Source organism: Triticum urartu, chromosome 2A, assembly GCF_056163025.1.
Source record: "Triticum urartu cultivar PI428250 chromosome 2A, HENAU_Tu73, whole genome shotgun sequence".
Lineage (NCBI taxonomy): Eukaryota > Viridiplantae > Streptophyta > Magnoliopsida > Poales > Poaceae > Triticum > Triticum urartu.
The window spans coordinates 502,930,061-502,955,876 of NC_141874.1; the positions used below are offsets into that span (position 1 = coordinate 502,930,061).

Here is a 25,816-nt window from a genome sequence, read left to right on the forward strand (position 1 = left end):
CTGTCTGCCGCTCTCTCATGAGGGTTGGTTTCTCCATCCTCCTGTGCTAAACCTTGCTGGAGGGGGTTTTCTTCGGCACTCTCCGGAGTATTATTATCTCCCATGCTGGAATCACCGTTTTTGTGTTGGCGGGATTTTGAGCGGCGCCGCTGACGCCGGCGCTTGGGCTGTTTCTTGGAGGGGTCATCCTCCGCTGTTCCATCGCCCTCTCCCTCTTTTGGGGTGTCCACCATGTATATGTCATATGACGAGGTGGCTTTCCAAGGCCTAGTAGGCACTGGTTCTTCATCATCTCCTTCATCGGCGTCCATACCGTCGATGTCTTCGGAGTCGAAGTCGAGCATGTCGGTTAAGTCGTCGACAGTGGCTACAAAGTGGGTGGTGGGTGGGTTTTGAATTTCTTCATCATCCGTACCCCAACCTTGCTGACCGTAGTCCGGCCAGGGCTCTCCTGATAAAGAGAGAGACTTCAGTGACTTCAGGATATCACCGAAAGGCGAGTGCTGAAAGATGTCTGCGGCAGTGAACTCCATGATCGGCGTCCAATCGGATTCGACTGGCAGGGGTGCGGAGGGTTCGGAGTCCGGAGAGGAGTCCGGCTCCTTGGAGTCACGAGCCTCGCAGAGTACGGGGCTGGTGTTCGGCTCAATCGCCGTTTGGATCGCAGCCCCCGAGGTGGCGTCCAACCGCCCATCCTCGATCGGCGCGGTCGGCTCCGAACTAAGGGTCGGAGCTGATGCGGGTGCGGCCTCCAGGGCACTGTTCGGCGACAGAGCTAGATCATGATCGTCGGGACAGTGCGGCGCGCTCGGCAATGGTTCGAATCCGTCGAAGATCAAGTCCCAGCGGATGTCAGCCGTATAGTTTAAACTTCCGAATCTGACCTGACGGCCAGGGGCGTAGCTTTCGATCTGCTCTAGATGGCCAAGTGAATTGGCCCGCAGTGCGAAGCCGCCAAAGACGAAGATTTGTCCGGGAAGGAAGGTCTCACCCTGGACTGCATCGCTATCGATGATCGTAGGAGCCATCGAGCCTGACGACGACGACACAGAGGAACTCTCAATGAAAACATCAATGTCGGTGTCAAAACCGGCGGATCTCGGGTAGGGGGTCCCGAACTGTGCGTCTAGGTCGGATGCTAACAGGAGGCAAGTGACACGAAGTTTTACCCAGGTTCGGGCCCTCTCGATGGAGGTAAAACCCTACGTCCTGCTTGATTAATATTGATGATATGGATAGTACAAGAGTAGATCTACCACGAGATCAGAGAGGCTAAACCCTAAAAGCTAGCCTATGGTATGATTGTTGATGTGTATGTTGTCCTACGGACTAAAACCCTCCGGTTTATATAGACACCGGAGAGGGTTAGGGTTACATAGAGTCGGTTACAATGGTAGGAGATCTGAACATCCATATCGCCAAGCTTGCCTTCCACGTCAAGGAAAGTCCCTTCCGGACACGGGACGGAGTCTTCAATTTTATATCTTCATAGTCCAGGAATCCGGCTGAAGGTATAGTTCGGCTATCCGAACACCTCCTAATCCAGGACTCCCTCAGGGACCAAATCTAGACTCCGCCAAAAATTAAGGGACGAAAAGTATACTTTTTTTTTGCGAGAGGAACTGATAGTACCCTCGGTAGGGTGGCGAGTGTTGCCGCCATTGGGCAGTGATGGTACAGAAAACCGAGAGTACTCTCGGATGGAAATATTGTAAGGCCTTAATGATTATTCGGTGAACCAATCATAGTCACTGAATGAGTTTACACTCGGATTTTGTATGCATCTTGTAAAAATTGAGAAAGAGTCTACAAACATCATGAATGTTCTCAATGTCTAATTCTGTAATGCATTTGATGCAATGTGATTACGGGTAACATAATAGCAATCTATGTTCCCTTTTTCTTAAATGGTCCAATAAAAGTGAGAAGTATGAGTGGTAGTTCCATAAGTTTAATCTGCTTTAAGCTGTAATGTATTCCCTGCTTGTTGTAACTAGGTTATGCTTGGACAACCTTTCATATGTACTCCCTCTGTTCCTAAATATAAGTCTTTGGAGTGATTCCACTATGAACCACACATGAAGCAAAATGAGTGAATCTATACTTAAAATGCATCTATATACATCCGTATGCGGTTCATAGTGGAATCTCTACATAGACTTATATTTAGGAATGGAGGGAGTATAATGCAGCGTCTGAACAGCTAATCTGCTTTCAACTTTAATGGATTTCCCTACTTGCTGTCACTGATAAGCGACGTTCTCAGTTACATGTGAACCTGTCCTAGCCATTTTACAGAAAAAGTCAGCAGAAGGGGCACCAGCCTACCTGGCACCACAGAGGATTGCCTCAGGCAGCGCGCCATGGGTGCGCCCCAGCCCCTAGTTACACTAGTTATAGTCATGAAATCATGTGGTACTTCAGATGTCGGCGAACTCGTCATCTTTGACTTCATCTACCCACTCAACCTGAGAATAATCCGTGCATTTCATCAAGTCCGTCAGGCCGGTAAGGTCTTCTAGATAGGTTGGTTCATTGATCGCCTGCATCACAAAATCCAGTCCTCTAACTCATGTATTCTCACAATACCTGCCATTTGTTTTGCACGAGATCAAGTGAATGAATAAGCAGTATGGGTTTCAGCAAAATTTAGAAAACATTGTTTCGAATCATATATAGAACTAAAGAGTTTGCTTACCGCGTTGGAACATGCAACGCATCTGCTTGAGGCATATCCCAAGAGGGTTAATAAGTTGTACTGCGATATTGATCCCCGTATCTGGTGCGGCAACAGATCAAATGGACGCTCACTGGTCGCGCCAGAAGTATCTCCTGGAGCATGTATCCTGCATAAGATGGGAATCAACTATCAGTTCACATTGCCTTCTCATCATGAATGCATCTGTCGTCTTACATAGAAACCATATAGTACACGAGTTCATGCTGTCCAGCTTCCAAGTGTTCAGCTGCTTAGCCATCTGGATGATTTAAGATTCTTGCGAAGAGGTCTGCAGCATACCCAGATGCAATGGAGGCCAGTCCAGGTCGTGTTACTGTGCACTGTTGGTCCAGTGTTCGGTTGGAGACTGACTGCATCAAAAGATCATTAAAACATATCATGGTTGTACGTAGTAGATAGCACATTGAGGAAACAAGTGCAACTCAAAAATCTCTGGCAACAAACGTTACATCAACTGGAGCAATAACGTCGTTGCAAAAGTAACAGCCCAGCCTTTGACGGCGAAGAACATCTTCTGCAGACAGCTTAGTTGTGGCAGCAACCACATTTGAAGTTTCAGAATATGTTCCTGGACCAGCTCCGTGTCGCATGGCAAGGTAGCTATCAAATCCTAGGGCTGCAGTAATAGCAATCTGCAGTTTGACATGAGGCATTGGATTTAGAACTTCCAATGTGTATATTATTCAAGAATATGGACATAGTTTACCTTGTTTTCATTCGCACGGAGAAGTGTTGGAAGCCACCTGCTTTCCCTTGTGTCAGTCAACAAGAACACAACATCATGGGTTGCTACTAACTTCTGGAGACGCTTGCAATTATCAAGCACACCAGCTGCTTTCTTACATGACACTGGATGAGGAGCGGCGCACACGTGACCCCCTTGCATCGCCTCCCTGGGCGACGCCAGGGGGCCAAAAAACCAGCGCCGCCAGCAGCCTCCCTCGGCCATTCTCCTGCCGCCACTGCCGCCGGCGAGGTCCGCGGTGGCGGCGGGCCCAGTGCCAAGGCGCTAGGACGGGCGTATCTGTAGCGGGATCCCCTTGAGGTGGCAGGGGCGTCTCTTGTGGTGCGCTCGTGGGCAGTAGGCAGGGCGGCGCTCCTAGCCTGGGCGACGGCGGGCAGCGGTCCAAGACGGCGATGGGCTTCCCTTCGTGCATGGATGGTGGCATCACTTCATGGATGAACTGGTGGATGGCTCTGCCTGAAGATGGGTCGCGGCGGCCGCGGATCTGGCGTCCCGTCCAAATCCACCACGGCGTGGTCTTGGCTGGCCGATGGTGCATGGAGGGACCGGTGAGGGTATGGAGGATCTCTACCAGAGTACCAGTAGCGGCTTACGTCTTCATGGCGAGACTCTGCGCGGTTCTAGCCAGCCACGAGATCAGGACGACACGGCTTCCGGTGAAAATCGCGCCTGACTGCGGTCTTGGCGGACGATGGCGGCATCTCTGATGTCGTTTCCTTCTCGAGGCATCGTTGTTGCAGGTCACGTCAACCTGATCGGGAGGTTCCGGGGGAAACCCTAGATCTGGGTCTACCGGATCGAACGATGTTGACGTTTCGATGTTGTTCTCCTTTCTGGGGGTATCGTTTTGGACCAAGTGTTGGCTGGAGGGGACAAGAGGAGGAGCGGTGTTTCATCTTGTCCATTGATGACGACGGATCTCGGCGGCGTGGCGCAGTGGAGACTCGGCGCCTGATGAGCGGAGATGGACTCACGCAGGAGGGTGACGCTGCCTGGCGTCGTGGTGGCGTCGGTGGCAGCTAGACCGGGCAAGGTTGATGCAGCAGTACAGCTCTGAAGATGGATTGGTGGCAGGTGGCTACGGCGGCCTCATACCCGACAGGCGTCCTGGTTGAGAAGCACGCCGGACTGGTGGGTGCCCATACCCGGTAGGCGTCCTGGTTGGGACCTCAAGTCTTAGATGTTAGGTTTGGCTACGAGGTCTGTTTGGTATTAGGCCTAGACTTTCAGTGCCCCTTCATCAACTAGATAGGAATAACGACGGATGTTGCTTAGCCGGTGGCTTTAGTCTTACTGTTGTATGACTTTGTAAGGTCTTGTGTCAATAATTAATAAAATGACTGTATGCATCGTCCAGATGCAGAGGCCGGGGGCCGTCCTCCTTTTCTAAAAAAAAGATGACACTAGATGCCCTGGCATCGGTATTTCCATTTGAATTCCTTCAGTCTCCTACAAGGCAGAAATTGAGATGAAAATGTTCTAAAAATTTGAAGTACTGTCTTGAGAGGAAGTGAAAACTCACCGCTGATGATTATCTCTCTTTTAGATGCGTGCATATTGCTGTTGCTTTCGGGACATCACGGTCACCAAATGTGTAAAGTGATTGCCTTGCCAACACACCAACACTACCGCTGTCAACCACTGTCAGCTTCCGAACACCATAATCCTGACAAGTTGCTATCCAGCATGATTAACAAGATGTTCTGTGAGTATACTCTATAGTTCAACATAAAAGTAGCATCAACCATAACACTAACCATAAGAATGCGAGCTACATCACACCCAAGAGTTCCAGCACCTAAAATTAGACATCGAACACTAGACAACTTCCCAGAATTTACAGGGAAGCTGACAGGCAATGTCAAACAAGTGTCCAGCTTAATCACATTATTAGAAGCACCTGTAAGGTCCTTCAAATATGTTGGTTGGTTGATGGCTTTCATAATAAAATCCAATCCTTCTCTTCTATATTCAGACAATACCTGCAATGTTTAGGAAGGAGAAGCATCAGAAAATATACAGAACTCTTATAATATACTGTTAGGTGTGCTATAATCTGGAACGTCAAAATCAATAAAAAAAATCTTATAATATAACGCCATGTGTCCTATAATATACTTGCACCATTGGAACATGCAGTACAATCGTTTGAGGAATTGCCTATCACAGTTGATAAAGCACACTCTAGGAGTGATCCTTGCATCTGATGCGGCAATAAACCAAGCCAATGTTCAGTGTCCATACAAGCAATATCTCGTGGAGCATGTATCCTGCAAGAGGTGTGAATTATGATACAATCCTTGAGGCACAATGTACATGGACTGTAAGTTTCCTTTACTTTTAGGGTTGAGGCGCCTATTTACATGGGCTCTTCGGGGATGTAGCACACATTACCCTTCCTTTCCAGTCCAATTAAACTAAATATCAAAACGTGCAAGCAATCAAATCTGGATCTCAAGGACTCAACTTTTCATTCAAGAACACTTAAAAAAAGTTTCAACTCATGACATTAAAATTTCAACTCCAAAGAGGCAAAACAAAAAAGGCATTGGATATGGCAACTTGCTCCTCGGGAAAATATCTGGTGCCAGGACCTGTCGGTGTTCTGGGAACGAGGGTCCTCAGACTTGCCTGCCTGCGGCCCACGGCATGGCCAAGCCAGCAGGCCATACGGCCCATCTTCACCAACAAAGCTTCCAAGACCCTCGCGAGGGTCCAAGCCTCGCGAGGCGGACGACGCAAGACCTCCTCTGGAGTAGCCTAGCCAGGCAGGCTCACGAGGAGCGGAGATATCAAGGCGGGGCAAACCTCATGAGGCTCTCGTGACGTGAGCCATGACGCACGACACCAGGCAGGCGCCAGGCAGGCGCCAGCGCGCGCAACGTCCTTGTTTCCTCTTTGGTGCTAAGGAGGCCAGCGCAGGCGAAGAGTACTGAAGCATCAGGCAAAGGTTGCTATATCGGTGCAACAAGACCAAGACCAGGAGGACGGTAAGACAGAGGTCATCGTGGAGCCCAAGACGGCGTCACCACCAGAGCTTTTCGCAGGCGAAGACCACTTTTGTTAGGATAGCTTGTACTAGTTGTCCCCCTTCGAATTTGCCCTCCGTTGTTGGCTCCCTTCCCGCTCGATATTTGGGAAGAGGACCAGGGCCTATATAAGTAGAGCTAGCCACCATAGTAGGGGGACGGGGGCTGAGCTGAGCTGAGCTGAGTTGATCGCATCTCATCTCATCTCATCTCATCTCATCGTAGCTTGATCCAATCCGATCGAGAGCCTACTCACAAGAACACCTCAACCTCAGGAGGCTGTTCTTCCCTTGTACTGTTCATCTTTTGCCCTGGAGGCAATCCACCACCACCACCACACTGGAGTAGGGTATTACACCACAACGGTGGCCCGAACTAGTATAAACCTCGTGTGTTTCTGTGTTGCGAGTTCGTTGAGTCCGTCCGCGAGATCTTAGCGTGCTAGGGTGTAAATTGGTGGGAAGGAAAGACTTCGCGTGCACCCCAGTGTTCGAACCTTAAGGGTTTGTCGGAACCCCACATCCGACATTTGGGGCGCCAGGTAGGGGTGCGCCGGAGCTCCTCCTCCATCGACCAGCTCGTCGACGCTCCTCAGCCACGATGTCCGACGAATCAAGGGTCGGCTCCGACCGCTGGGCAGCCTGGCCAGCCCGGGCAGCGCCGCCTGCCCATGAAGGTCTCGACCCCCCACTCCAGGCGGCACGGGCGCCGCCAAACCCCGCCGAGCGCGGGCAGCACGGCCAGGCATCGTCCACCCTCACCCCACGGCAGGTACGGGCCGCCGCAGCAACGGCGCCGCACTCACGGTGGGAACAAGCAAACATGCGGGCAACACTCACCGTGGCAAGGGAGCTACTACGGTGCAGGCTGATGGAAAGCGGTCAGGACACACTGCTGCAGCGTGTTGCCGAGCTGCTGGATGCAGCGGCGTCGGGAGCACCACCCTTCTGCTATCGACTTCCTCCCCAGGCTACTGCAGGGCCATGCGGCGAACCTCGCCACATCCGCGCGCCATCAACTACGCCTGGGGGCTTCATCAACATCAGCACGACCAGCGGCGTAGGGGGCTCCAACTCCCCCATGCCGCCCGCGGCGGGCGCGGGCGCAAGCGTCGCCCCCCACGGTCCCAGCCGAATGCCGTGCTGTCATCCCCAAGGCGCCACCATGGGCCGAGCAACATGGAGCGTGGGGCACCATGGTGAGGTGTTCGGGGTGATGGCCCTAGAAGCCTACGTGCCCCGCATGATGGACCAAGGGTACACACCAGAGGACGACCCTGGCTCGTTCATTGGAGAAGATTGGGGAGAGGGGGCGCTAGGAGTCGAAGCCTTCCAAGAACCAACGGAGAACCACAACAATCGCGCCGACAACGGCAACTACAGGGTACCGCTAATCTCTCAGGAACATGCTTATGCTAACCATGGGCTGCAGATGAATCAGGTTGCAGCGTCGATCGACGACCCTGGCACGGCGGCACCCGTTCCAACAAGGGAGACACGCTGGGGGCCGCCGGGAGGGAGCCAGGAGCAAGGCCCCTCCCCAAGGCACGCGAAACCAGGGGACACCCGGAGGTAGGCCCTCTGCCGGGGTGGCTTCTACAACCCTTCCCTCGGCAGAGGACCCGTGGTCGCCGAGGGAACCGCTGGCATCCCCTTTCCCTCTTTTGTGTCGTCCTGGTGACCGGTCGGCTCAAAGGAGGTCGAGGATGGCGCAAGGCGGGGCCCTCGTCTGTCGATATGAAGCAAGGCCGGTACCTGTGAAGAAGGCCCGGTGCCTATGAAGCTCGCCGCCCGTGACACTCTCACGTAATAATGAGTTGGGGCTGTTGATACGTCTCCAACGTATCTATAATTTTTGATTGCTCCATGCTATATTATCTACTGTTTTGGACTATATTGGGCTTTATTTTCCACTTTTATATTATTTTTGGGACTAACCTATTAACCGGAGGCCCAACCCAGAATTGTTGTTTTTTGCCTATTTCAGTGTTTCGGATAAACAGAATATCAAACGGAATAAAATCTTCGGGAACATGATTTTCTCACCGAACGTGATCCAGGAGACTTGGAACCTACTCCAGGGGGTCAAAGAGGAGGTCACGAGGGTGGGGGCGCCCCCCCTAGGGCGCGCCCCCCTTCCTCGTGGGCCCCTCGGTGCTCCATCGACGTACTCCTTCCTCCTATATGTACCTACGTACCCCCAAACGATCAGAACAGGAGCCAAAAACCTAATTCCACCGCCGCAACTTTCTGTATCCACGAGATCCCATCTTGGGGCCTGTTACGGAGCTCCGCCGGAAGAGGGCCGTCATCACGGAGGGCTTCTACATCATCATAGCCTCTCTGATGAAGTGTGATTAGTTTACCTCAGACCTTCGGGTCCATAGTTAGTAGCTAGATGGCCTCTTCTCTATTTTTTGGATCTCAATACAAAGTTCCCCCCTCTCTTGTGGAGATCTATTCGATGTAATCTTCTTTTTGCGGTGTGTTTGTTGAGACCGATGAATTGTGGGTTTATGATCAAGTCTATCTATGAATAATATTTGAATCTTCGCTGAATTCTTTTATGTATGATTGGTTATCTTTGCAAGTCTTTTCGAATTATCCGTTTGGTTTAGCCAACTAGATTGGTAGTTCTTGCCATGGGAGAAGTGCTTAACTTTGGGTCCGATCTTGTAGTGTCCTTACCCAGTGACAGAAGGGGCAGCAAGGCACGTATTGTATCGTTGCCATCGAGGATAACAAGATGGGGTTTATTTCATATTGCATGAATTTATCTCTCTACATCATGTCATCTTGCTTAAGGCATTACTCTGTTTTTAACTTAATACTCTAGATGCATGCTGGATAGCGGTCGATGAGTAGAGTAATAGTAGTAGATGCAGAATCGTTTCGATCTACTTCTCACGGACGTGATGCCTATATATATGATCATGCCTAGATATTCTCATAACTATGCTCAATTCTGTCAATTTCTCATCAGTAATTTGTTCACCCACCGTAGAATACTTATGCTCTTGAGAGAAGCCACTAGTGAAACCTATGGCCCCCGAGTCTATTCTCATCATATCAATCTCCATCACTTTAATCTTGCTTTTCTTTTTTACTTTGCTTTTACTTTTTACTTTGCATCTTTATACCAAAAATACCAAAAATATTATATCTATCAGATCTCACTCTCGTAAGCGACCGTGAAGGGATTGACAACCCCTAATCGCGTTGGTTGCGTGTAGCTATCACTTTGTGCAGGTACGAGGGACTTGAGCGTGGCCTCCTACTGGATTGATACCTTGGTTCTCAAAAACCGAGGGAAATACTTACGCTACTCTGCTGCATCATCCCTTCCTCTTCGGGGAAAACCAATGCAAGCTCAAGACGTAGCAAGTAGGATTTCTCGCGCCGTTGCCGGGGAGTCTGCGCAAAAAGTCAACATACCAAGTACCCATCACAATCCCTATCTCTCGCATTACAGTATTGCCATTTGCCTCTCGTTTTCCTCTCCCCCCAATTCACCCTTGCCATTTTATTCGCCCTCTCTCTCTATCCTCCCTCTCTATTTGCTTCTTTTGCTCGTTTGCTCTTGTTTGCTTGCGTGCTAGTTTGTTTTCTTGTCGTTATGTCTGAAATTGGGGAAGTTATCGCCAATATGGGCGATAACAATATCATGGAAAATTCTGACGCTCCTACTGAAGAACCCCCTACCTACCATACAAAAAGATTTCGAATCGGTAGTGGTAATATTATTGGAAAAGGAGTTATTCAAGATTTCTTTACTTGTGCCGGTGCTTTGCCTTCTATGGGCGGTTCTATTCTCCATAGAACTAGTAGTCTTGCGGACGCTATTGCCATGCTTATCGTTGAACTTAAAAGGCAATTTATGCATATGCACCCATCTATACAAAGAGTTTTCCTAGAATTTTCTAATATCGAGCATTCCTCTGTTAAGCGTACCGCTACTATCTTTCTGGCTCATGAATTCAGATTTATAATAAAAGAAGCCAAAGAAATCTTTGCGCACTATAGGGTGGACGCTGGTCGTCCTCCCATAGAATCTATCCTCTTCGATCAAGAAGAAACTATGTGCTTTCAATCTCTTGACTATGTTTCTTTTAATGAAAACCTCAGAAAAAGGTGCCAACCTATATTTTAATTGATAGAATCTCTGATCTTAATGATGATTTGGCTATTCGAAGTAATGAGCTAGGATACTCTCTTGAGTCTAGGCTCACAAAGTTCTGTCAAAGGAATGCTTATAATGATGAATTGGTTGTGCATTACGAAGGACCAAAGGAGGAACCTATACCTCCCAAGGTTGATCTTGGGGACTATTATCCCATTAAATTTAGTCCTTTTGATTACTTTTTCTTGCCTCAAATAAAGCTTTCTGCCGAACATAGAGAATATGAAATGAGCTTCTATCTATCTTATTACTACGGCACAACTATTTTTTATCCTCGCTTTTATGCCTAGCTAGGGGCGTTAAACGATAGCGCTTGTTGGGAGGCAACCCAATTTTATTTTTATTACTTGCTTTTTGCTCCTGTTTAGTAATAAATAAATTATTTAGCCTCTGTTTTGGTTGTGTTTTTTGTGTTTAATTAGTGTTTGTGCCAAGTAGAACCGTTGGGAAGACTTGGGAAAAGTCTTGTTGAACTTGCTGTAAAAAACAAAAACTTTAGCGCTCACGAGAACTGCTGTCATTTTTATTTGAAGAGTGATATTTAGTTAATTATTATTGAAGATAATTAATAGATAAATTCCTCACGTCCATAAATTTATTTTAGAATTTTTGGGTTCCAGATCTTGCTCTAGCTATAGATTACTACAGACTGTTCTGTTTTTGACAGATTCTGTTTTTTGTGTGTTGTTTGCTTATTTTGATGAATCTATGGCTAGTAAAATAGTTTATAATCCATAGAGAAGTTGGAATACAGTAGGTTTAACACCAATATAAATAAATAATGAGTTCATTACAGTACCTTGAAGTGGTCTTTTGTTTTCTTTCGCTAACGGAGCTCACGAGTTTTCTATTTTGAGTTTTGTGTTGTGAAGTTTTCAAGTTTTGGATGAATTCTTTTGATGGATCATGGAACAAGGAGTGGCAAGAGCCTAAGCTTGGGGATGCCCATGGCACCCCCAAGATAATCCAAGGACACCAAAAAGTCAAAGCTTGGGGATGCCCCAGAAGGCATCCCCTCTTTCGTCCACTTTCATCGGTAATTTACTTGGAGCTATATTTTTATTCACCAACATGATATGTGTTTTGCTTGGAGCGTCTTGTATTATTTGTGTCTTTGTGTCTTAGTATACCACAATCATCCTTGCTGTACACACCTTTTGAGAGAGTCATACATGAATTAAAATTTGATAGAATACTCTATGTGCTTCACTTATATCTTTTGAGCTAAGTAGTTTTGCTTTATGTGCTTCACTTATATCTTTTGAGCTAAGTAGTTTTGCTCTATGTGCTTCACTTATATCTTTTGAGCGTTATAATTTTGCTCTATGTGCTTCACTTATATCTTTTGAGTGTTATAATTTTGCTCTATGTGCTTCACTTAGATCTTTTAGAGCACGGTGGTGGATTTGTTTTAAAGAAACTATTGATCTCTCATGCTTCACTTAAATTATTTTGAGAGTCTCTTAATAGCATGGTAATTTGCTTAATAATAATATGCTTGGTATTCAAGATTTGTGAAACTTTTCTTTCGAGTGTGTTGAATACTAAGAAAAGATTGAAACATGATAATTGTTTTGAGATATGGAGGTGATAATATTAAAGTCATGCTAGTTGAGTAGTTGTGAATTTAAAGAATACTTGTGTTAAAGTTTGTGATTCCCGTAGCATGCACGTATGGTGAACCGTTATGTGGTGAATTCGGAGCATGATTTATTTATTGATTGTCTTCCTTATGAGTGGCGGTCGGGGACGAGCGATGGTCTTTTCCTACCAATCTATCCCCCTAGGAGCATGCACGTAATACTTTGCTTTGATAACTTCTAGATTTTTGCAATAAGTATATGAGTTCTTTATGACTAATGTTGAGTCCATGTATTATACGCACTCTCACCCTTCCACCTTTGCTAGCCTCTCTAATACCGCGCACCTTTCGCCGGTATCATACACCTACCATATACCTTCCTCAAAACAGCCACCATACCCACTTATTATGGCATTTCCATAGCCATTCCGAGATATATTGCCATGCAACTTTCCACCATCTAGTTCATCATGACACATTCATCATTGTCATATTGCTTAGCATGATCATGTAGTTGACATAGTATTTGTGGCAAAGCCACCGTTCATAAATTTTTCATACTTGTCACTCTTGATTCATTGCATATCCCGGTACACCGCCGGAGGCATCCATATAGAGTCATACTTTGTTTTAGAATCGAGTTGTAATCATTGAGCTGTAAATAAATAAAAGTGTGATGATCATCATTCAATAGAGCATTGTCCCAAATAAAAAAAATAAAAAAAAAGAGAAAGGCCAAAGAAAAAAAAGAAGGCCCAAAAAAAGAAAATAAATAAAAAGGGGCAATGCTACTATCCTTTTTTCCACACTTGTGCTTCAAAGTAGCACCATGATATAGCGAGTCTCATATATTGTGTTTCAAAGTAGCACCATGTCCTTCATATAGAGAGTCTCATATGTTGTCACTTTCATATACTAGTGGGAATTTTTCATTATAGAACTTGGCTTGTATATTCCAATGATGGGCTTCCTCAAAATTTCCCTAGGTATTCGTGAGCAAGAAAGTTGGATGCACACCCACTTAGTTTCTTTTGTTAAGCTTTCATACATTTATAGCTCGAGTGCATCCGTTGCATGGCAATCCCTACTCACTCACATTGATATCTATTGATGGGCATCTCCATAGCCCATTGATACGCCTAGTTGATGTGAGACTATCATCCCCTTCTTTTGGTCTTCTCCACAACCACCCTTCTATTCCACCTATAGTGCTATATCCATGGCTCACGCTCATGTATTGCGTGAAGATTGAAAATGTTTTGAAAAAATTAGAGTATGAAACAATTGCTTGGCTTGTCATCGGGGTTGTGCATGATTTAAATACTTTGTGTGGTGAAGATGGAGCATAGCCAGACTATATGATTTTGTAGGGATAACTTTCTTTGGCCATGTTATTTTGAGAAGACATAATTGCTTTGTTAGTATGCTTGAAGTATTATTATTTTTGTGTCAATATAAACTTTTGTCTTGAATCTTTCTAATCTGAATATTCATACCACAATTAAGAAGATTTGCATTAAAATTATGCCAAGTAGCACTCCGCATCAAAAATTCTCTTTTTATCATTTACCTACTCGAGGACGAGCAGGAATTAAGCTTGGGGATGCCTGATACCTCTCCAACGTATCTATAATTTTTGATTTCTCCATGCTATATTATCTACTGTTTTGGACTATCTTGGGCTTTATTTTCCACTTTTATATTATTTTTGGGACTAACCTATTAACCGGAGGCCCAGCCCAGAATTGCTGTTTTTTTGCCTATTTCAGTGTTTCGGATAAACAGAATATCAAACGCAGTCCAAACAGAATAAAATCTTCGGGAACATGATTTTCTCACCGAACGTGATCCAGGAGACTTGGACCCTACTCCAGGGGGTCAAAGAGGAGGTCACGAGGGTGGGGGGCGCCCCCCCTAGGGCGCGCCCCCTGCCTCGTGGGCCCCTCGGTGCTCCACCGACATACTCCTTCCTCCTATATGTACCTACGTACCCCCAAACGATCAGAACAGGAGCCAAAAACCTAATTCCACTGCCGCAACTTTCTGTATCCACGAGATCCCATCTTGGGGCCTGTTCCGGAGCTCCGCCGGAAGAGGGCCGTCATCACAGAGGGCTTCTACATCATCATAGCCTCTCCGATGAAGTGTGAGTAGTTTACCTCAGACCTTTGGGTCCATAGTTAGTAGCTAGATGGCTTCTTCTCTATTTTTTGGATCTCAATACAAAGTTCCCCCCTCTCTTGTGGAGATCTATTCGATGTAATCTTGTTTTTGCGGTGTGTTTGTTGAGACCGATGAATTGTGGGTTTATGATCAAGTCTATCTATGAATAATATTTGAATCTTTGCTGAATTCTTTTATGTATGATTGGTTATCTTTGCAAGTCTCTTCGAATTATCTGTTTGGTTTAGCCAACTAGATTGGTAGTTCTTGCCATGGGAGAAGTGCTTAACTTTGGGTCCAATCTTGCAGTGTCCTTACCCAGTGACAGAAGGGGCAGCAAGGCACGTATTGTATCATTGCCATCGAGGATAACAAGATGGGGCTTATTTCATATTGCATGAATTTATCTCTCTACATCATGTCATCTTGCTTAAGGCGTTACTCTGTTTTTAACTTAATACTCTAGATGCATGCTGGATAGCGGTCGATGAGTGGAGTAATAGTAGTAGATGCAGAATCATTTCGATCTACTTTTCACAGACGTGATGCCTATATACATGATCATGCCTAGATATTCTCATAACTATGCTCAATTCTGTCAATTGCTCATCAGTAATTTGTTCACCCACCGTAGAATACTTATGCTCTTGAGAGAAGCCACTAGTGAAACCTATGGCCCCCAGGTCTATTCTCATTATATCAATCTCCATCACTTTAATCTTGCTTTGCTTTTTTACTTTGCTTTTACTTTTTACTTTGCATCTTTATACCAAAAATACCAAAAATATTATATCTATCAGATCTCACTCTCGTAAGTGACCGTGAAGGGATTGACAACCCCTAATCGCGTTGGTTGTGAGTAGCTATCGCTTTGTGCAGGTACGAGGGACTTGAGCGTGGCCTCCTACTGGATTGATACCTTGGTTCTCAAAAACTGAGGGAAATACTTACGCTACTCTGCTGCATCATCCCTTCCTCTTCGGGGAAAACCAACGCAAGCTCAAGACGTAGCAGCTGTACACACCCTGGAGTCTCAGGAGCGCCGGCCTCAGGCCCTGGGGCTTCCTCCCACGCCTAGTGGCAGCACTTAGCTCCGCGCTGGTGAGAAGACTTGAAGACCCGAAGACTAGACTAGGTGCTGGACGCGACCTTTTGCTTTGGATCTCTCTTTCTGTGGCTTTGCTTTCTGGATCTGGATTTAAGTTGAAGCTGAATTTTTATCGATGCGCGTGGGGGGTGCCTTTTATCGTTCCGCCGTTTCTTGCCTTCTGGATCTCGTTTGGTTTGGGACTCATGTCTATCGCCTTTCCCTCGCAAAGCTCCTCGCGCGCCGGACCGTGCAAAGCGCACGGTCGTCAAGCACGCGCTAGCACTGCGCCTGGTGCTCACCTCTTACGGGGCCCCCTCAAACGAGGCGATAAGCTCCGCAGGATTCTCAGGAACTTGTCGCCTCATGACCCAGCCCTAAGTTAGCGCTGACTAAGGTAAACCACGTCGGGGAACTCACCCCCAGCTTCATAAGGTCACGAGGACACATACCCACATCTCATAGGAAAGTAAAAATGCAATTTGCTTACACGAGGGGCTCCCCCTCTCAAAATGCTCTCACAAAGTCTTCCAAGGGCCACACCCGAGTTTTGCGTGCAGGATGAAACAACAGGCAAACATGGGATCAGCCAGAGATATCACTCGCTACATCACCCGCGGGCACGTCACTCGCGTCGTCGTCATCTTCGTCGGTGTCGCCGCCGTCATCGGCGACGCCCCCATCACCGTCATCGACCACGTCACCTTCATCTGCGACGACCACCACCGCGTCATCCTCCGAGGTGAAGGCCCTGACCAACACGTCGACATGGTCGTCTACCCAACGCGCCAGGTCGCCCCGGACGGCCGTGGGTACGGGGGCAATGGCGGCGTCGAAGTCAAAGTTGGGTTCGACATTCAGAAGGTGGCTGAAGACACAGGAGAAGGCGCGCTGAAGCAGGCCACGACCCCTCTCCTCCACAAGCTGTCGAGCTCAGGAAGATTGAGCCTCCAGGCGCGTCACCACCTCGGTGAAGAAGGTCAGGTGGCCGGCATAGTCATTCAAGTGAGGGGCCGGGGCATTCTCGACGCAGATGTAACCCAGGGCGGTGTTGGCCCTATTCCGAAGGTCTTGAAGCATAGGAGCATGCTCACGCTCCAGCGTTCGGCGTTGGAGCACTTCCTCCCTGTTTTGTCGTGCAACGACCTCGGTGTCATCAACTCGTCTCCGGAGGGAAAGCAGCTCGGCGTGGGCGGAGGCTAAGTCCGCCTGCGCCATAACCAGGGCGGCGGCTGTGGCCTCCGCACGCCTCTCGGCCTCGTCCAACCTGGGCCTGAGGGTGGCGGCCCTGCCCGCACCCTCCAGACGGGCGAGCTTCAGCTTCAAGTCGCACCTGCCCTCCAGATCTGCGGGAACCTCGGCCACCCGGCGATTGATCTCCTCCTCGAGTCCGGCCTCGCGGGCCCCGACGGCATCTTCTGCTTGAGCGACTTGACATTCCCTTGTCTCCAGTCGCTTGAGCTCGAGGCTTCGCTCCACGGCTTCCAGGGCCAGCGCCTCCTCGCGCTGCCGGACCTCCTCTTCCTCCGCAGGCGCCCCCCTCAGCGATGCAAGAGCGGCCCCGCGTGCCTCCACCTTCTGCTCAAGGGATGCGCTCCAGGCCTGAAGCCCCCATGCGCGCTCCTCCGCAGCCTCGCGACGACGATCGGCCTCGCGAGCTTCTTCCAAAGCTCGCGAGCGGGCCTCATTGGCAATCTTGAGGGATGCCTCGACCTTCGTGTTCTCGAGGTCGTGCTGATAGCGACCAAGGTTGATGGCCACTCGCAGCTTGCGCCGCTCCTCTACCAACCGAAGACCTTCAGCCTCAAGACGCGAGTCGACACCAGCAAGCTCTTCACCGAGGCGGCTCATCGCGCCCATCGCCTCCTGGAAGATTTCATGACGGACTACGCTGCACCCGCGCTCGAGCTCGAACGCTCGACCCGCCTCATCCTCCACCTCGGGGGCAGCGGGTGGAGCATCAAGTGGCGCGCCACCTCCCGGTTGAGGGCCAGGGGCTGGCGCCGTGCCTGACGTCAACCCATCCTCACGAGGAGCCCAGGCTGATCGAGGCTCGCTGCTTGAAGAGGAACCGAAGACCGAGGTCAGCCAGCGACTACTCGTGAGCAGAGGAGGAGCCTTGGGCACGCCCGTCAAGCTTCATGCCAGACCATGGGCGAAGGGCGGCCAAACCACGGACTCAGCACGTCCCGAGGGCGGGGACGCCACTCTGACCGACCCTGCTCTAGGGGCGGCAAGCAGGCCAGGAACGCTCAATGCCGATGGGGGAGTTGATGAAGGAGGAGGCCGCCTCTCGGAAGACGCAACAGCTTCAGCAGAAGGAGCCCTGGAGGACATGCATCAGGATAAGAAGACCACACGCAAAAAGCCACGGCGACAAGATACTTACGCGTTAATAGCGATGTACTTCTGTCGCTTCAACGACCCAAAGATATTGCTGCCGCCGGGGGACCCCTTCCTCTTGCGGAGCTCCTCGAAGTCCACACAAAGGCGACCAAAGTGCTGGACGTGACGGCCGGTGCGCGGCGGAGCCGAAGAAGACCCAAGAGGTGTGGCCTCAGGGGAGCCAGTCTGAGGCGAACAGCCCAGCTCCTTCCCACCGCGACCTCCCGAGGCTCCTGGAGCCTCAGCCTCGGGAGCCGCATGCCGCATCTCCTCGTCAACCGACGCCTCAAGAAGGGGGTCGCAGGCCCCCGAGGACGACGCCCCCGGATCACCACCCGACATGTGCTCCTCAGCACCTGAGCCGCCGGCCCCCGTCACAGCTCGCTCCCCCGGACCGTCACCTGGGGCGAGCCCGGCGTCGGCGGCAAAGAAGGGAACCACAATGACGGGGTTCTCGCGGGCCCCACCAAGCCGACTGGGCGCAGCCCCCACTCATCAAAGGAAGGCATGTTCGCGGCAAAGGTGACTTTGTTCTCGCAGCGGTACAACATGCAGTTGTTCCTGGGCATCTTGTCTGGCAGAGGGACACCTAATAGGACGGTGAGCATTGTCTGCCGCGCAGCAAGAGGAAGCCCCTCCTCCTGAAACCTCATGTTGTCCTGTCTACTGAGCAAGTCCCACATTGGGCGAGAGTGGCGCTGGAGTGGAGCAATTCGACGCCTAACGAACTCCTTCACCACCATGGGCGCAGTCACGCCGAGGTCCTTCAACCATCTCAGCCTGGCCCAGATGGGGGAAAGGCAGGGGCTCGTGAGCGTCTGATGACCCCAGCCAGAGTTTGGAATAGCAGGCCCCACCGGAGCTTGGAGCAGAGGGTTGAGCACGCCTGCGTCAACAAACACCCATCGCGTACGGAACTTGCTCATGGATGAAGGGAGCTTGAAGTCGATCCCCACGCCTGCCGTCGCAACCATGGCCTGGAAAGCCACGCACCCTGAGCTCTGCCGGGGACCGGTGAGATGCAACGAGAAGAAATGGCAGAGGAGTGCCACGGAGGGGGCGATGCCCACCATGGCCTCGCACACGAAGGCGAAGACAGCGAGAAGGGTCACAGCGTGAGGATCAAGATGGAGCATGTGGATCTGATAGTGCTCGAGCACCGCGTTGAACAAGGCAGAGAAGGGAGGAATCAGGCCAGCCCAGAGGGCATCAACAAAGATCAGAACCTCGGTAAGTGCCCGAGCCATGTTGGTGCGAGACGCGGGCCAAGCCGGCGTCTCTCCCCACTCATTGAAACTAGAGACAAGCATGGGCGCACTGATGACCCACAAGTATAGGGGATCTATCGTAGTCCTTTCGATAAGTAAAAGTGTCGAACCCAATGAGGAGCAGAAGGAAATGATAAGCAGTTTTCAGCAAAGTATTCTCTGCAAGCACTGAAATAATAGGTAACAGATAGTTTTGTGATAGGATAATTTGTAACGAGTAACAAGTGAAAAAAGTAAATAAAGTGCAGCAAGGTGGCCCAGTCCTTTTTGTAGCAAAGGACAAGCCTGGACAAACTCTTATATAGAGAAAAGCGCTCCCGAGGACACATGGGAATATCGTCAAGCTAGGTTTCATCACATTCATATGATTCGCGTTCGGTACTTTGATAATCTGATATGTGGGTGGACCGGTGCTTGGGCGCTGCCCTTACTTGGACAAACATCCCACTTATGATTAACCTCTATTGCAAGCATCCACAACTACAACAAAAGTATCAAGGTAAACCTAACCATAGCATGAAACATATGGATCCAAATTAGCCCCTTACGAAGCAACGCATAAACTAGGGTTTAAACTTCTGTCACTCTAGCAACCCATCATCTACTTATTACTTCCCAATGCCTTCCTCTAGGCCCAAATAATGGTGAAGTGTCATGTAGTCGACGTTCACATAACACCACTAGAGGAGAGACAACATACATCTCATCAAAATATCGAACGAATACCAAATTCACATGACTACTAATAGCAAGACTTCTCCCATGTCCTCAGGAACAAATGTAACTACTCACAAAGCATATTCATGTTCATAATCAGAGGGGTATTAATATGCATAAAGGATCTGAACATATGATCTTCCACCAAATAAACCAACTAGCATCAACTACAAGGAGTAATTAACACTACTAGCAACCCACAGGTACCAATCCCGGACTTGGAGACAAGAATTGGATACAAGAGATGAACTAGGGTTTTGAGAGGAGATGGTGCTGGTGAAGATGTTGATGGAGATTGCCCTCTCCCAATGAGAGGAGCGTTGGCGATGATGATGGCGATGATTTCCCCCTCCCGGAGGGAATTTTCCCTGGCAGAACAGCTCCGCCAGAGCCCTAGATTGGTTCCGCCAAGGTTCCGCCTTGTGGCGGCGGAGTCTCGTCCGGAAAGATGGCTTATGATTTTTTCCTCATCGAAAGACTCCATATAGCAGAAGATGGTCATCGGAGGGCCACCAGGGGGCCCACGAGGTAGGGGGCACGCCCAGGGGGGTAGGGCGCGCCCCCACCCTCGTGGGCAGGGTGTGGCCCCCCTGGTGAACTTCTTGCGCTCAGTATTTTTTATATATTTTGAAAATGACTTCCTTGAAGTTCCAGGACTTTTGGAGCTGTGCAGAATAGGTCTCTAATATTTGCTCCTTTTCTAGCCCAGAATCCCAGCTGCTGGCATTCTCCCTCTTTATGTAAACCTTGTAAAATAAGAGAGAATAGGCATAAGTATTGTGACATAATGTGTAATAACAACCCATAATGCAATAAATATCGATATAAAAGCATGATGCAAAATGGACATATCAACTCCCCCAAGCTTAGACCTCGCTTGTCCTCAAGCGAAAGCCGAAATCAAAAAATATGTCCATATGTTTAGAGATAGAGGTGTCGATAAAAAATAAAATATGGACATGAGGGCATCATGATCATTCTTAGAACATCAACTTATATAATTCTTGTCATATGATCTCTTATGCTAGGGTAATAATTCAATCACAATTTCAAGTATGAATCATAAACTTCATTGAAAACTAACAAACTATAATCTCAGTCATTGGAGCAATTGCAATTTATCATAACATAGGAAAGAGTCAATATAAGAACTTTTCAGCAAGTTCACATACTCAACTATCATATAGTCTTTCACAATTGCTAACATTCACACAATACTTATGGGTATGGAGTTTTAATCGGACACAGAGAAAGATAGGGGCTTATAGTTTTGCCTCCCAACGTTTTACCTCAAGGGTAATGTCAACAATAATAGTTCATGAAAACTCACATCCAATTAGCCATATATACCAGGATCTTTCCAACATGTTGTGCTTGCTAAAAGATAAAATGTAAAAAGGAAGGGTGAAGATCACCATGACTCTTATGCAAGGTAGAAGATATAAGTAAAAGATAGGCCCTTCGCAGAGGGAAGCAGAGGTTGTCATGCGCTTTTATGGTTGGATGCACAAAATCTTAATGCGAAAGAACGTCACTTTATATTGCCACTTGTGATATGGACCTTTATTATGCAGTACGTCGCTTTTATTTCTTCCATATCACACGATCGTATAAAGCTTATTTTCTCCTACACTAATAAGTCATACATATTTAGGGAGCAATTTTTATTGCTTGCACCGATGACAACTTACTTGGAGGATCTTACTCAATCCATAGGTAGGTATGGTGGACTCTCATGGCAAAACCGGTTTAAGGGTGTTTGGAAGCACAAGTAGTATCTCTACTTGGTGCGATGAATTTGGCTAGCATGAGGGGGAAAGGTAAGCTCAATCATGTTGGATGATCCAAGACAATATAATTATCTCATATGTAAGAAAACATAACCCATTATGTTGTCTTCCTTGTCCAATGTCAACTCTTTAGCATGCCATATTTTAATGAGTGCTCACAATCATAAAAGATGTCCAAGATAGTGTATTTATATGTGAAGACCTCTCTTTCTTTATTACTTCCTATTAATTGCAACGATGACCAAAACTATGTTTGTCAACTCTCAACAACTTTTATTCATCATACTATTTCTATGTGAGCTCATTACTCTCCATAAGATCCATATGATCTCTTTGTTTCTTTTTTATTCTTTCTCTTTTCTTTTATTCACTCAAGATCATGGCAAAATAATCAAGTCCTTGACTCAACACTAATCTTTATTATATATAGCTCATGGACTCGATTACATAGAAGGATCATAAAGCAAAACTCACAACTAGATCATACTAAAACCGTTTATTCTACTAGATCAAGATATTATCAAAATGATCAAACTAAGAAAAACGGTAAAGATAAAAGTGATGGTGATACGATACCGGGGCACTCCCCCAAGCTTGGTAGTTGTCAAGGGGAGTGCCCATACCCATGTGATTATGTCTCCTTTGTTGGTGAAGAAGTTGATGGTTTTGTTGATGGCGTAGGCTTGTCGTCCTTCTTCCAAGGCATAGGCTCACCATCATAGAAGGATGATCGAGTCTCCTGAAACCTCAAATCTGCAGCCAAACTCATCCTCTTGAATCTATATTCATACTCACAGTTTTGATTTTTCAGGTCATAGATCTGGGCTTGGAGGTGCTCAATTTTCTCATGAAGCTTGAAGAGGGCCTCCCCAATGTCCCTGACGTCCAGCTTGTGGTTATTGGTGAACTCCGTGATCATAATGTGATTGGAATCGAGTCCACGCTCCACCATCTCCTGACACTTGAAAACTTCTTGCTCCAATGCCTCGAGCCTTGCCTCCGTACTTCCGGTCTTCCTTGGTCCCTCAACATCACGGATGTGCAACAACCCCTCACACATCTCAATGGTTTGAGGGTGTTGCAGCACTTCCGTGAGGTAGGGGTTGATGACCTTCTCGAAGAACTGGTCCTTAGGGGCACTTGAAGATGACATGACAACCTGGATCTGTCAGAAAAACAGCTCGAAACAAAGACAGGAGATTTTTGCGTGACACAGGAGACAAAACCTCCGGGAGATTATATAATGAATGTTTACCGACCAAAATATGTGTCGTGTACGAAAACGGAGTTCGGAGAGCACACGAGGTGACCACGAGGTAGGGGCGCACCCAGGGGGGTAGGGCGCGCCCTCCACCCTCGTGGAGTCCTTGTGTCCTTCCTGGACTGCTTCTTATTTTTCTATTTTTCTAAATATTCCAAAACGGAACAAAATTGCCATTAGAACTGTTTTGGAGTCGGTTTACTTACCGTACCACATACCTATTCCTTTTCGGAGTCTGAAACGTTCCGGAAAGTGTCCCTTATGTATTCCTCCGGGGTTACGGTTTCAATAACATTGGTTTCAACATTTATAGGATTACCTAAGATATAATGTTTAATTCTTTGACCGTTCACCACCTTCGGATTTGTGCCTTCAAAGTTGTTGATTTTTATGGCACCGGAATGATAGACCTCCTCGATAACGTAAGGACCTTCTCATTTGGAGAGAAGTTTCCCTGCAAAAAATCTTAAATGAGAGTTGTATAATAATACATAATCACCTACATTAAACTCACGCTTTTGTATCCTTTTGTCATACCATCTTTTAACCTTTTCTTTAAATAATTTGGCATTCTCATAGGCTTGGGTTCTCCATTCATCAAGTGAGCTAATGTCAAATAACCTCTTTTCACCGGCAAGTTTGAAATCATAATTGAGCTCTTTAGTAGCCCAATGTGCCTTATGTTCTAGTTCTAGAGGTAAGTGACATGTTTTTCCATAAACCATTTTATACGAAGACATACCCATAGGATTTTTATATGCAGTTCTATGGGCCCATAATGCATCATCAAGTTTCTTGAACCAATTCTTTCTAGACCTATTAACAGTCTTTTGCAAAATTAGTTTGAGTTCTCTATTGCTCAATTCTACTTGACCACTAGACTGTGGGTGATAAGGAGATGCAATTCTATGATTAACGTCTTACTTAGCAAGCATTTTACGGAAAGCACCATGAATAAAATGTGAACCACCATCAGTCATTAAATATCTAGGGACTCCAAACCTTGGAAAAATAACTTCTTTAAGCATCTTAATAGAGGTGTTATGATCAACACTACTAGTTGGAATAGCTTCTACCCACTTAGTAACGTAATCAACAACAACTAAAATATGTGTATATCCATTAGAAGCAGGGAAAGGTCCCATATAATCAAAGCCCCAAACATCAAATGGTTCAATAACAAGTGAATAATTCATAGGCATTTCTTGACGTCTACTAATATTACCAATTATTTGACATTCATCACAAGACAAGACAAACTTACGGGCATCCTTGAAGAGAGTAGGCCAATAAAAACCGGATTGCAATACCTTGTGTGCAGTTCTATCTCCAGCATGGTGTCCTCCATAAGCTTAGGAATGACACTTGCGTAGGATCTGTTCCTGTTCATGCTCAGGTACACAATGTCTAATAACACCATCTACTCCTTCTTTATAAAGATGTGGGTCATCCCAAAAGTAATGCCTCAAATCATAGAAGAACTTTTTCTTTTGCTGGTATGTGAAACTAGGTGGTATAAATTTAGCAACAATGTAATTAGCATAATCAGCATACCATGGAACAGTATGAGAAGCATTTATGACATTTAATTGTTCATCAGGAAAGCTATCATCAATAGGTAGTGGGTCATCAAGAACATTCTCTATCCTAGACAAGTTGTCTGCAACAGGGTTCTCAGCTCCCTTTCTATCAATAATATGCAAATGAAATTCTTGTAGCAAGAGAACCCATCTAATAAGTCTAGGCTTAGCATCTTTCTTTTCCATGAGATATTTAATAGCAGCATGATCAGTGTGAATAGTTACTTTAGAATCAACAATATATGGTCTAAACTTATCACAAGCAAATACAACTGCTAAGAATTCTTTTTTAGTAGTGGCATAATTTCTCTGAGCATTATCTAGAGTCTTACTAGCATATTGAATAACATTTAATTTCTTATCAACTCTTTGCCCTAGGACATCACCTACAGCATAATCAATAGCATCACACATAATTTCAAAGGGTAAATTCCAATCAGGTGGCTGAACAATCGGTGCAGAGATCAATGCTTTCTTAAGTATTTCAAATGCTTCTACACAATCATCATCAAAGACAAATGGTATATCTTTTTGTAATAAATTAGTCAGAGGCCGAGAAATTTTTGAGAAGTCCTTAATGAACCTCCTATAAAAACTGGCATGACCAAGGAAACTTCTTATACCTTTGATGTCCTTGGGACATGGCATCTTTTCAATAGCATCAACCTTGGCGTTATCTACTTCAATACCTCTTTCAGAAACTTTATGCCCCAAGACAATACCTTGATTAACCATAAAGTGGCACTTTTCCCAATTCAAGACAAGGTTAGTTTCTTCGCACCTCTGCAAAACTTGATCAAGGTTGCTTAAGCAATCATCAAAAGAGGACCCATAGACGGAAAACTCGTCCATGAAAACCTCACAAATCTTTTCACAAAAGTCAGACAATATAGCCATCATGCATCTTTGAAAGGTAGCAGGTGCATTACATAAACCAAAAGGCATACGTCTATAAGCAAAAGTACCAAAAGGGCAAGTAAAAGTAGTCTTTGATTGATCATTGGCTGACACAGGTATTTGAGAGAAACCAGAATAACCATCTAGAAAGCAAAAATGTGTATGTTTGGATAATGTTTCTAGCATTTGATCGATAAAAGGTAAGGGGTAATGATCTTTTTAGTAGCTTTATTTAATTTGCAGAAATCAATTACCATCCTATAACCTGCAATAATTCTTTGTGGGATCAACTCATCTTTATCATTAGGAACGACAATAATACCTCCCTTCTTAGGGACACAATGGACAAGACTTACCCACTGACTATCAGCAACTAGATAAATTATACCTGCC

General features: G+C 46.8%; 1 pseudogene; it reads right to left on the minus strand.

The window, feature by feature from the left end:
- Nucleotides 1-2,420: 2,420 nt before the first annotated feature.
- LOC125537137 (ubiquitin-like modifier-activating enzyme atg7) overlaps nt 2,421-25,816 on the minus strand; it is a 110,719-nt pseudogene continuing 87,323 nt past the window's right edge.